The following is a 12,525-nucleotide window of genomic DNA, read 5'->3' on the forward strand; positions in this document are numbered from 1 at the left end:
TTGTTTATGGATAGAGAACCCGATATCGCAAATATTTATTCCAGGGTTTAGAAAAAAAATACCAATACATAAACAATGACAGTTTTCTTTGAATTTCCACCCTTTCACCTCATAAATGAAAGAAGGCCACACACATATATATTTATATATATTAAAAAAAGCATTTTCATTTTAATGCAACTTTTCATATCTTATTGACAAGCTGTTTTCGAAAGTTGGATTTTGTCCAAAGAATCTGAAACTTGATTATCATGTGCATCTGCGAAATTGAATTTATGACTGAAGCGATGGTGGACTTTGGAAAAAGTTTTTTATCGGAAAGGAAGGACTTTGGTGAATTGAAAGAACCTCAAATAGAACAGCGCAACCGTGTAATTTTTGTTGTTTCTTCAAGTTTTTGAACTTGAACAAAGGCGTAGATATATAGGAAGAATGCAAAATCTATGGGAGAGACAAAATATGCATGTGAAAACGCATTCTTCTCTCAAACTTTGTTACATTTTATAGACCTCGAATCGAAAAAGTAAAAATACTCTGGAACTCAAATACCGGTCACGAGAATTCTCAAAGCTATACAAAATGGTCTCGTTTCTCTTGCAAATGGAACTTGAAAAATTTTCAATAAAATTCAGCATTTCAAAATATCTTTTAGTTGTTAACGTATTTCAAATTTTTATTATTTAAGAATCGATCAACTATCTTGAAATGTATGAATTTTTTGAAATCAGCTTATTTAATATTTCTTTATGCATGTCTTGAAACATTAATTATAATAAAATATTAAGATATTCCCAAGGAACTTTTCTCTTCTGTACAAAATCTGCCTTTCAACATAGTGCTTTCTTGATGGGGAATTTTTAAATATATTTTTCTCAAACATATTAATAATTCTCGTGTTTTATATTTAATTTAATAAAGACTAATTTTTTACAATGGGCCTGTAGTTGATGTGCATTTTTTCACAATAGCTGAGTAACGAGAAAAATTTTCCGAATTGGACATTTTTCCGGTATATAACAGAAGAAAAAATTTGTGACTGGGTAACAAATAACAAAAGTCGATTCCGGAAAAACTTTTCTGGATGCGCATATTAAAAGTTTCTTCAGCAGATTCGCGAATAGTTGAATTTCAAGCGATTAATAATTCGCTTCGCTGTCCTAGCAGGTATTACCCCTCAGTTGTTTTCGCTTTATGGCAGATTTTACGGTCCTAGGTGGAAAATTAATTTCTCACACGGACCGAAGCCGCTTATGAATATTTCTCTCGTTTAATCACTTTACTGTAATTTTCAATTTAAACTTCCACTTGAACGAGTTTAATCGACCCTCCCACATGATATTAATTTTTATGTTTTTTCTTCCAACTCAACAATACAACCGTCAAACAAAAGTAAAATTCATGTAGCAACTTTCACTGCATCGAATATATTGAATGCTTATTCCAACCTCAAATTCGGATAGAAAGGTGTTGAATGAAAATAATAAAATTAGACAACTTTATTTTATTATTTTATTTAGGTATTTTTGTTTAAATTTTTTTTTCCAACTAATCGAGTCATCGTTTTGCAAGGTAGAACCTGGCATAGTCTCATAAGTGATTTATGCATCGTTTTTCGTGGAATTAATGATATTTTCAAAAAAATGATTTATTAACGTTGGTCTATTTAATTTTTTTGATAAAATATAATTAATATTTCTCAGTTCTCAGTTCTATTTGCTTTTCTCACAAACAATATGATAATTTACTGTTTGTTACAATTTGCTAAATCGTACATATACAATCTTCAGCTCAAGTACAAAATCGAAATATAGAATGTATAATTTGAAGATAATTCGAATGTTGTTTATGTTTAATAGAATTTAATAGTGACTTTGTGAAGTGAAGTGACAACCGCGTGTGCTCATTTACCACAATAGGCACATCACACTAATAGAGGAACTGGTTGCTTATCGCAAATAGAATTCGGCTATAGAAGCATGTTTAATGGCCAGAAGCAGCACCCATGGCAGGAAACAGGATGTGTTCAATGTCCCGATCTCAATATCATCTGTGTAATTTTAACTGACTCAAATGTTGAAAATATTATCAATTGGAATTCAAATTCCAGTCTTTTTTTCTTTTTTACGTTAAATGAAAAATTTTAGAATACCTAATTAATAGATTTAAAGATACTCCTTTAACTCATAATTGCTCATAATTGCTGATTTATTTTTACGTAATAAATTACATTTATTTCTGACATTTACTAATTAGAGCTAAATAATAGAGAAAAATATATTTTGTAAGGTACCATTTTTAGTGATACAAATTCAGACATATCTGGATTGTATCACTACAATCCAGATTGTACTGAGAAACATATTGATTGTATTGCGGGTGACATATTATAACGAACAATAGTTTTGTAACATTTTTGATGGTACCGGATAACAACTACTTTTTACCATCTATTTCTCTTCCCATTTCTTGAAATTTTAGGAGAATTACACTAAATTTATGAATCGTCCCTCTGGTACCATGTCTGTCGGAAATTCAGCAGTGATTCTACTTCACTTTCGGCACCAATGATTCGCTGTTCTAACGGAAACCACTGAACATTGGTGCCACTTCATCGCGTGCACATATACATTTCCATGTGTGGGATGCAAATGCCCAACATTCATTTGCACTCTTTATTGTGACATTACACGTACGCAAAATGAAGTTATACCAGTAATTTTATGTTTAATAACCACAATAAACGCTCTAAGCTAACATAATAAGTAGAGATAAAGATTTGGTAATATTAGCAAACTTATCAGTTCGCTCAGTTTTTTAGCCGCTTTTGAAAAGAGATAATTTTTAATATCACTCGTTGAAAAATAATCTTTTTCATTTGTAGCATCCAGGAATTATATATAAGTGTGCAACGAACCCTGAGTTGAATAAATTAGAGCGAGTGTAATGTAGGAAATCCACAGGGAGTCGACGATTTCCTGGATCCCAGCGAACGCCCGGAATGTCCTGATTGGTTAATTAAACTATGACCTCCAAACCAGATGCAAAACCAACCAAACGGACGGACATACTTTCACACCTCGTCATTTTCAGCCGGTTTCATTACAGATAGTCACTAATGAAGTGATTGTTGTTAGAACATTGAAATAAATAAATAAATAGAATTTTAATTACAAGCATGCGCAATTGAAAGAATAAAAAATTCATTTCAATTACTACAATAATGGAAATTAATCGATCCGCACAACTTTCGTTATTTTTAGCTTTTACAGACAACGGTTTAACAAGAACTAAACAATTGATGTGCAATAACATCTCTTGATATTAGAAAATATTGATAATACAATTCAAGTTTGGTAATGCATTATATGATTATATCTATTAAAAACTTAGAGAATCCTGAACACATCCTGTCGATGTTAAAAAACTAGAAAATATATAAAAGAAGAAAAAAAGCACTTTGAAAAGTTTCTAGCTTGCAATTTCCTTTACAAGAAGGGAACATTTCATTAAATTGGTACAGAAAACGAAATCACTTTGTTTCATATAACTGTACTGCAGCACTTTTCCGGGTGTGGCCTATCCTCTCGGATATCAACTACTGGAATCAAACACGACACCAAACCGCACTCAGCTAACTTCCGTCCGAATTCCTTTTTTCCGACTTTTCTTTCATTTTATTTGTCCTACACTCTTTTCTACGGTCAATCACATCCACAACGCGAATTTTCTCCAGACAATCGATAATTCTGAAAATAGGCAACCAGAGTGTCGTATTGGAATCGATTTTCCTAGCTCTGGAAAGCGCAGGAAGGATGAAAATAGAAGGAGGAAAAAAAAATTGGGAGATAGAGAGACTAGACATTGCCAACGTGATGGGAGAAAGGGTCACGTACCACCAAACCCCCCGTGGTTTTAAGGTCGGGATTTAATCGACGGTGTAAACGGTTTAAGGGGTTTTGCCAACGACCATGGGGTTTAACTAACCGCAGAAACATTTCTACGATTTTAGTCACCGTTGAGCTGCTCCACTTGTTACCATTAAACCTATAGTAATCTCTTTTTTCACGATGAGGATCGATCATTTGATATATGAAACAGCTTTTGAACCTTTTTAACCTTTTGAACCTCTTTTACAACATTTGAGGCTAGAACCTTAAAATATGGACATGGACGCGGGAGAACACGAGGCGTCTCTTTTTTCACCCATTCAATTTCTGTTCTAAGTCGTGCTAAAAGTTGGATTACATTCTCAACTCAAGAAGTCGTTTAAAGAGTCGTTCGAAGAAATTGTTCCTCGCATCATTTTACGATTTCAACGAGCTGCATAACGGCTTCCAGCAGTTTTTTAAGAATTCTTAGGTTCAGACGTTTAACGTGGTAATATAAAAATTAGTGTAAAAAAATGGGAAACTTTTATTGCAAATTCTGGAAATAATTAGTCAAGCAGTTTATTGGTAAAAATTTGAATTTTACAATAATTTACAATAAACAAAGGAAAGTTTATTTATAATTTATTTGGCTCGTCATATTTCCTTCCTCCTCTACTTGAACTGGCTTAATTCCATGTGCACACGAATGCGTTAAGTTTGTTAGTCCAAGTTGCAATGAGATAAAGACTTTTTGATGTATTACAATCGCTATTTCGCGTGAAATCCCTTATTCAACAGCCAGCAATTTATAGTTAAGTAGCGTAAACAATTATCTGGCAAAAACTTTCGAGTACGTTTATGTTCGTTGATTGTTAAAATAATAATGCATAATATATTTAATGATCTTGGATTAAAATTAACAGAATTTTTCATGTTGAAAACTTTTCCGTCAAATAACGAGCGCATATATCATTTGACGGTATACAGTGCAACAGAATTAAAAACTCGGGATTAATTAGACAAACGTATTCATTGATGCCGCTTTACCGTACTAAAAGACATACAACAATGCGATTTATCAACTCTTGAAAAAAAGAAGAAAAAAAGTTTTACCACCACCAGCAGGTGCATATGAAGTATTGACTGCAGTTGCATTTGCATCATTTGAGAAACAATAAGTCATCATGTATCTCGCTTCATTAAAGTTTTATTTATTTTTTTTAGCGCAGTTGCTTTTTGGTGGTTTTCCAAAAATAGGCCACAAAATTGACCACTTTTGGGGCATAATTTGACAATCCTGATCTGATGTATCAATCCACTGTCATGTAGAACATCACTGATACTTTTTGAACTCAACTTGAAAAATCAAGACAGGAGAGGACAAATAAATTCACTGTGCTAATATTTAATTATGTTTACTAAGTCATGTCCTTAGGGAGAGGGACGTAAACGCAGAAAATAACATTCGAAATATGGCTTAATTTGAATGAACGATACCCGTGTAGAAATTTACCGTGGAAGAGTATAAGAAACTGTCCAGTTGCGCTAGATTCAATCTAGCAACTAGATGGGAAAAATGGACAGGATTGAACGAGGGATGTGACGCTAGCAACGTCAAGATTTTGTACAGTTATTTTGTCTAGTCCTTGTCTAGTAAAATAAATAGTTCCTAGCCAGTTCCTGGATATTAAAATAAGCAGTTTCTACATACTGGGAATAATTGTTAGGTTTATAAATAATAAAAGAATATTTTTCAACTTTACTCTTTTGTTTGTTTAACTTTTAAACAAACAAAAGAGTAATACAAAAGTATTTGTTATTATCACAATTTCTGTTACAATTATTTTTGAAATTAATTGTAACATATTTTGCTACATTGGATTTTTTCTTTAAAACGCAAACACATTCACTATAAAGATTCGTACTTGTATACCGATAATAAAATTAATTGTACTTTATATTGTTGCAATCACAAAAAATTCACTTAAAATTACCAAAGTTTTATTACTTATTATGAACATTATAATATGAAAAACAATCTGAGACTATGAATGATGACATCACATGTCCTTTTTCTAATAAATCTTCTTTTCTCTGTAATATATATTTAAACTTGTACACTGTCCCTGTTCAGAAATGGAAAACCGAAAACTTTTCACTATAGATTTATAAATTTGATTTTATCTTCACAACAAGATAAGTTACAATTGTAGACTCTTGGTTTCTTTTCATCAAGCACTACGTCAAGAACTGATTTCGTCTGCTAGCTTAGTAGACTCTCAGAGCCACCTTCTCCACGAACTTGTACTAAATTCTTAAGTCAGCGTCCTAGACAGTGCCTAGCTAATTCTTGGACAACCTGCTATACGAACTTGTACTGAATTTTCAATTCAGTATCCTAGACAAATTTTAGCCAGATTCTAGACTGTCTTCATAGCGAAGAAAATAAAGGGGAAAACTGTACATTAACATTTCGGGGCCAGGACAGTTTTTTCAGAATAATTTTCCACGACAAATGCTATCTAGCTGTAGTCTATTTCTAGGAAGGCCACGACAAATTTCTACACGGGTAGTCGAAAATAATTGACAAGATTTTTAAATTATTCAGTAAACTAAGGGGCGACTGGACGAATCGACAAAAAGCGCATGCGTCTCCCCTCCAAAGGACGATGGCTAATCCCCCTACCTCCGCCTGGTCGGCTGGCTATATAAGCGAGAGCAGCAAAAAAGGAGTTTTATTCCAGCTAATAAACTCAGATGAGTAAAGCGGAGCAAACGCATTCGCTTACCTATCGTTTAGCGATTATTCATCATAATCGCATCTACTTTAGCTCCTGTATATTCGTAAAGCACATTCGTTTTTAGTTTCTCAATAATAAAACTTATGCTCTTCGTCCAAGCATCTAATAGCAAGATTAGTTTTCTGGAACAAATGGCATAATGAACTCTATTTTTTAATCAAATTGAAACAAATAATTACTAACTGACCACATTTTTCTTCGCTCAAGAGCTAATCTTCAGAAAGAAATTTAAGAATCGTAACAATTTTAGAAAAGATTATTCCACAGTCAGTTTGCGACTGTGATTAATGATTTTTTTTCTTTTTCAAGAGAATGTGTGCAGAGGGAACAGTTACATGGACTTTAGAAGAAAAACAAAATTCAGAGTTAAATCAACAATGTCACGTGCCCTCGTGCGAATTGAATTCTCCGTTTTCGTGTCCAGTGTATACACTTAGCGAACAGTGCTTCATTAGCCATTAGGAAAAGCACTCTTTCCACTCGGTCACGTTCCGAATCGAATTTTCCACATGTATTTGGTTGTTATCCTGCGACGCGTTTCAGGACTAATCACGATCGTGAATGTCGTCAGTGTCGCTATTCGTTTATTTATCGTCGAATGTGAGACTCAATACGCTTCTCTCATGGGTAAAAATAAACAAAAAGAGGAAAATAAACGAAGCTTGGGATTGATCGTTACTAGACGCATTCGTTATTCGTTACCAAAAAGCTTTCCGTCGACGGAAACTATGGTTGGTTCTCGATGCGAGTCATGCGAGTGGGGGGCAAAGAGTGGCGGTTTGAGCCGGGTGGTGTGGTAGTGCGGCAGTGAAAGGGGGTGGAAAATAGAGAGATTCGAGGAACAGGCCACTAAATTTCCCGTCCAATTTGGATGGTACACGGTTCGAACGGCGCAGAGTCGATGTTCCACTCGGGCTCAGACGATCCAGAGAGAATCCCGGTAAACACACAAGTACTTACATATGTACGGGCAATACATTATACAGGCAGGTACAATGACATTACAATCCTTGCCACTGGTTATAGGAAAGCTTCCATTGGCTGGTACACCAGCTCAGCCAACCAGCCATCTAGCCTCCAGTAACTGTTGATCGAACAAACCTCGCTAACGCATCATTTAATTCGATGTTAATTCAACGGAACACTGCAGCTATACTTTACGCCACCCACAAACCGTACACCGTTCATAACCTTCTCCAAAATTAATATTAAGCTACACTTTTTCATTTATTTCAACGCACGAACAATAATTCCTTCATTTATTATTCTTCCTACTAGATTTAATAATTTAATATACAAAATCAGTTTCGAAAGAAAGGCTTCACTAAACAACCCTAACAGCATCCGACTATTCAGGATACCCATTGCTGTTGGGGTTATTTAATGAATCCTTTCTTTCGAAACTGTTTTTGTACATTAAATGTAGTAAGAAGAATAATAAATGAAGGAATTTTATTGTAGCATACTACAATAAAAAGACAATATTAATAAGAGTATTTTTCCGAAATTCCAGTTAAAAATAATAAAAAGTATAATTGTGGAGTATAAAGTTTGTTAGTGTTTACGTTGAGATAACTCTCTGCGAAAATCTACACGCATCTTTATCTAGAATATATCATCAACTGAGTTGATCTTATCCGGATAATAATGCCAGTATAGCTAACTGGCTAGCCGGCACTACCCTCTGTACATAAATTTGGAGGTGTGTGTGTGTGTGCGTGTTTGCCATTATATGTATTCTCTTGGTTTAGCTTGTAAATCATAAGTTTAACGAGGAATCAATTTGATTTAGAGATTCTCACTAGTACAACGTGACATATCATACAGTAAATAATGCGAAAATTTACATGTATTTGCTTTTAACATAACAATATTTTTTTTTTTAACAAATGTACTTAATACAATTAAGAATTAAGTGTTGAAGTTAACGATAAATTAATACAATTTACAAGAATGAAATTATGTATAAACTAAAAATTAAAAGTTTTATTTTTTACATAATTTCATTGTTCGTATTGAATATTGAGAGGTGAATTATATTTCAAGGATAAATGTATCGCGCATTGTCTAAAGTTCAATGCTGGAAAGGCATTGCGGGTAACAAAGTGTTGAAATGAATCATCTAAGATAAATTGAACTCGCAGAAACTGACTTTGAAATTAAGATATGGGAAACTAACACATGTGTATCGTTCCTGCAATTTGAAATGGAGTGCTGAGTGACTTATTGTATTCACTTCTATACCATCTGTTGAAAATTTAATACATAGGTATTTATTATCTTTTTATTTTTTCTAATAAATTTATTATTGCGAATGTAAATAAATCCAATTGTGTGCAACTTTACCAAATATAATGTTAGACATGAATCTGTAGCGATTTGAAATTCCGTGTTTCACGACATTTTCCGGAAGTTGAACGAGAAAGTTTCCGACTGCGTTGTCTAAATCACAGAAAGAGGGATTACAAGTTTAGTGAGAAACTGTGCGACCATGAATTCCTATCGTGACAAATTAAGTAACTTCTCTTTTTTGAATGCGCAAAACATTCCAAACTTTGTTCATGTTTACTGTTACCTCACAAAAGCGGCTACTATTTAAAATAATTTTCTTTTCCCAAAAAATAAAAAAATACTTTAGAAAGCTTTATATTTAAAAAGATAAACAGTTATAATAAAAGCACATAGAAGAAGAATGTGTGTATACTGTATACCTACGATAATTTAAATTGGATTTTTCAATGACCTCCACTGGTTTCCGCTCAAGATATTGGCACTCGGGTGCACAATGGTATTCCATGAATAGCCAATTAGTACTTGAAAATCTTGGCATTATTGCATTTGCGGTATCGTCGAGAATAACAATGAATCTTTAAACAAAAATTGTTTTGGAAGGAGTGAGAAGGCTCTTTCTTCTTATGCTTATAATGGGAGAAGAGAACGCTTTTCGCAACATTTGACTTGAATAGGTGTGCTCGCCTGGTATTCAAGCTCGAGTTTCCTAGAAATTTCGACTCTAAAGTCGACTGCTACCACTTGAGAGAACAATCTTATGAACTTGTTGATGATTTTAATGAACAAGTTTTTAAAATTTCTCTTCAGACGCTGCTGCTTTCAGCAGTGAGTTGCAGCATCTCATTCTTGTCAGTTAAATAGAAATTTTTATTTTTTAGCGATTCCCCTCTGCCGGATTGAATTAATTATGCTTGCAAATTGCTCCCTTGACGTTCATGAAAATTGTTAGCCACGGTGACTTTATTTTCTGACGGCAGTAATTTATGAGACACTCGAGTGATAAATATTGACTGAGATCTTTTGTGTCTGGTTTTCGAATGTATAAAAAGTGTGTGCGTGATCACTCACGCCAATAATGTTTGAAAGTGAGACCAGCATTCTCATAGGATACACTATTCTATTTTCCCTCGGAAAATCAATATCGAAGGGAGACAGCGCCTCTCTCGGTGGGTGGCTGGCTGGCTAAAGCGGAATCTCAGTGTTCCGAAAATCTGTGCTCTTGCTAGCAGACTAATCGTGAAAAGTTCGGCATTGCCATTTCAATCGAGGCACAATCACAGTGGCCAATAGGCGAAGCGGATCCACCTGCAAATCGAAAGGTTCCCCACAGTCAGAGACTCTTCACGTCCCCATTGCACGCGTCTCAATTGGGATACTTACCAGCCCCAAGATCTTCATCTCGCGACTCAAAAGTCGCCATCTTGAAAAACAAAATGCCGACTTGCGCAACCTCATGGCTTTTGTCACGTGCTCAAATCCTCTACATTTTTATGCATTTTTCTCTTTTATTTTTTTAATCCCCCAGAACCCAGGGATTCCGGGTTCTGCTATTTTTTACTCTCCTTCACTCTTCTCTTGCTGTACAAAATATTTATTTTTTACAATTTCAAATGAAAATAAATAAAAGTAACCAAACATTTTATTTTTAGAGAAAAAAAATGCAAAAGTGTGAAAAAAATGTTTTAAACAATATAAGAGATAAATATTGATTGTTAAATCGCTGGAGGTTTATAAAACGTATTTTTTAGCCAGTAACTGAACAATCAGTTATATCAATAAACAGCTTTAGTTTACATTGATCAAGTTTAAAAAACGCTCTGGTTTCAACTGGAGAATATTCACGAAACCAATTTCGTTGACAATATTTCGTTCTCCCAAACTAATCTAATTTTCTATAAAATTAACGTTGACATGTAACAACTGTACATTTCAATGCTGGTAATATTTCAAATTGTGAAAAAGTCATTGTTTAATGGAATTTCAGGGAAAATTGAAAAAGAGAGTTAGGCATACATATCTTTGGAGAGGTGCACAACATTTTTTAATATCTGATATCAATCAGTGGGGCTTCTGCTTTGCCTTTAGCAGATTCATTTGCATAAATAAAAGACTAAAGCTTTCTGAACACACATACATATATATATACTAGACTTTAATTTGAAATTCGATGCAACTTTAATTTATATCCTTATAAATTTATTCTAGCTGTTGGTACTATTTATGTCCCGAATTTTCCCTCTCCACTTCATTCACTGGTTTGTTCCCAAAATTCAAGCAACCTATCAAACATGCAAACACACACACTCAAATGCGTCGGTTGTATTATAATTCCGTGTTTCCGTCTATGTTCATATAAATATGTAGAATTGTAAGTGAGTACACACTTAATATTTGGACTATAATTTATATTTGATGATTTATTTATAACTCATTAACATGTAGAAACATAAATCACGAAATTTGAATATACATACATGTTCTGTGTGTTCTCAACGTTCATCGCGTCCATCCACCTCTTATTGAGGTTTGATATTTTCGAAATTATATTTGTGGGCGAAAAAATGCTCAATATGCTTCAACTGAAATTAATCTTTGCAAAGGTTCTTCACTTTGTTAAATGCTTTCCTCGTTTAACAATATTATTACTCCTACACGGAGAGTAATTAGAAGCATTAATAGAAGATCCACAAATCAGAACTTCGTCTTGCCGAGATCGGGTGAAGAGGCAAACAAAGGGAACTCTAGTTTCACTCGAAAGTTGAAAGGTCGTTATATGATAGAATAAGGAGAAGGAAGTGAATTTCTCAGAGGGAGATTTAATTAATATTAAATTTGTTCTATTTGATTTTTAAATGTTTTAATTGTTTTGTTTATTTCTAGATGGGAAATTTAATTTCTAATATGGAAGCGTATAATAATTGTTGTACGAAATTTCAAAGTAATTCTATCCACATACGTTGAGGTAGGCAATGTCGAGAAGCTCGGATAACTCATAAATAAAGGAGGAACCCGCTTATGTATATATTGTAGTTGAAAACTGTTTGCACAAAGCCAAGACGCTGTTTTAAGATGCAATCGAGTCTAGCGTTAGAAAAGCTTGCACGCTCCAATTTCTCCTGTTTATTTTCCATGACATTCTTTGTGGACTTCTATCTTACTCTCGACAAGGAAAACCACCCTGCTTTCTCTAAAACGATTCTTAATATTCGCTGGGGAAACTTGACAAAAAAGTTCAAGTTATTTTATAATTAACAAATTATTTCTTCACAAATGCACATTTTTTTCATTTAATCGCTTCAAATCATGCTGTATTGAAAATTGATAAATAAAAATATTAAAATATATATATAAATATCCAATATTGCGCCTTACTCTCTATTCACTGTTGATTTTATTTCAATACTATAACTGAAAAATTAATTAGCGGGATACAAACATATTCGAAATTTCGAACAAGCAGCGATAAGCATCTATGCTCCCAAATTTTTAAATATATATCTACTCTAATGGATGAATATTTATTTTGCGCTTTAAATTTTGCGATTCACAGTGGAATTTCGCTG

The 12,525-nt window shown here is 33.6% G+C and overlaps 1 protein-coding gene across 11 annotated transcripts in view; it reads left to right on the forward strand.

Moving 5' to 3' along the window:
* The window catches only part of LOC122512123 (agrin-like), a 196,109-nt gene that overhangs the window by 152,196 nt on the left and 31,388 nt on the right, over positions 1–12,525 (forward strand). Inside the window, exon 1 of one of the 11 annotated variants that reach the window (XM_043627788.1) lies at positions 10,174–10,281. The exons of the other annotated variants lie outside the window; for them this stretch is intronic. The gene's annotated coding sequence lies outside the window, so the exon portion shown is untranslated. Of the gene's footprint in view, positions 1–10,173; positions 10,282–12,525 lie in introns of those variants that run through there. 11 annotated transcript variants of the gene reach the window in all.

Source organism: Leptopilina heterotoma, unplaced genomic scaffold, assembly GCF_015476425.1.
Source record: "Leptopilina heterotoma isolate Lh14 unplaced genomic scaffold, ASM1547642v1 Lhet_95, whole genome shotgun sequence".
In the NCBI taxonomy this organism is placed as follows: Eukaryota; Metazoa; Arthropoda; class Insecta; order Hymenoptera; family Figitidae; genus Leptopilina; species Leptopilina heterotoma.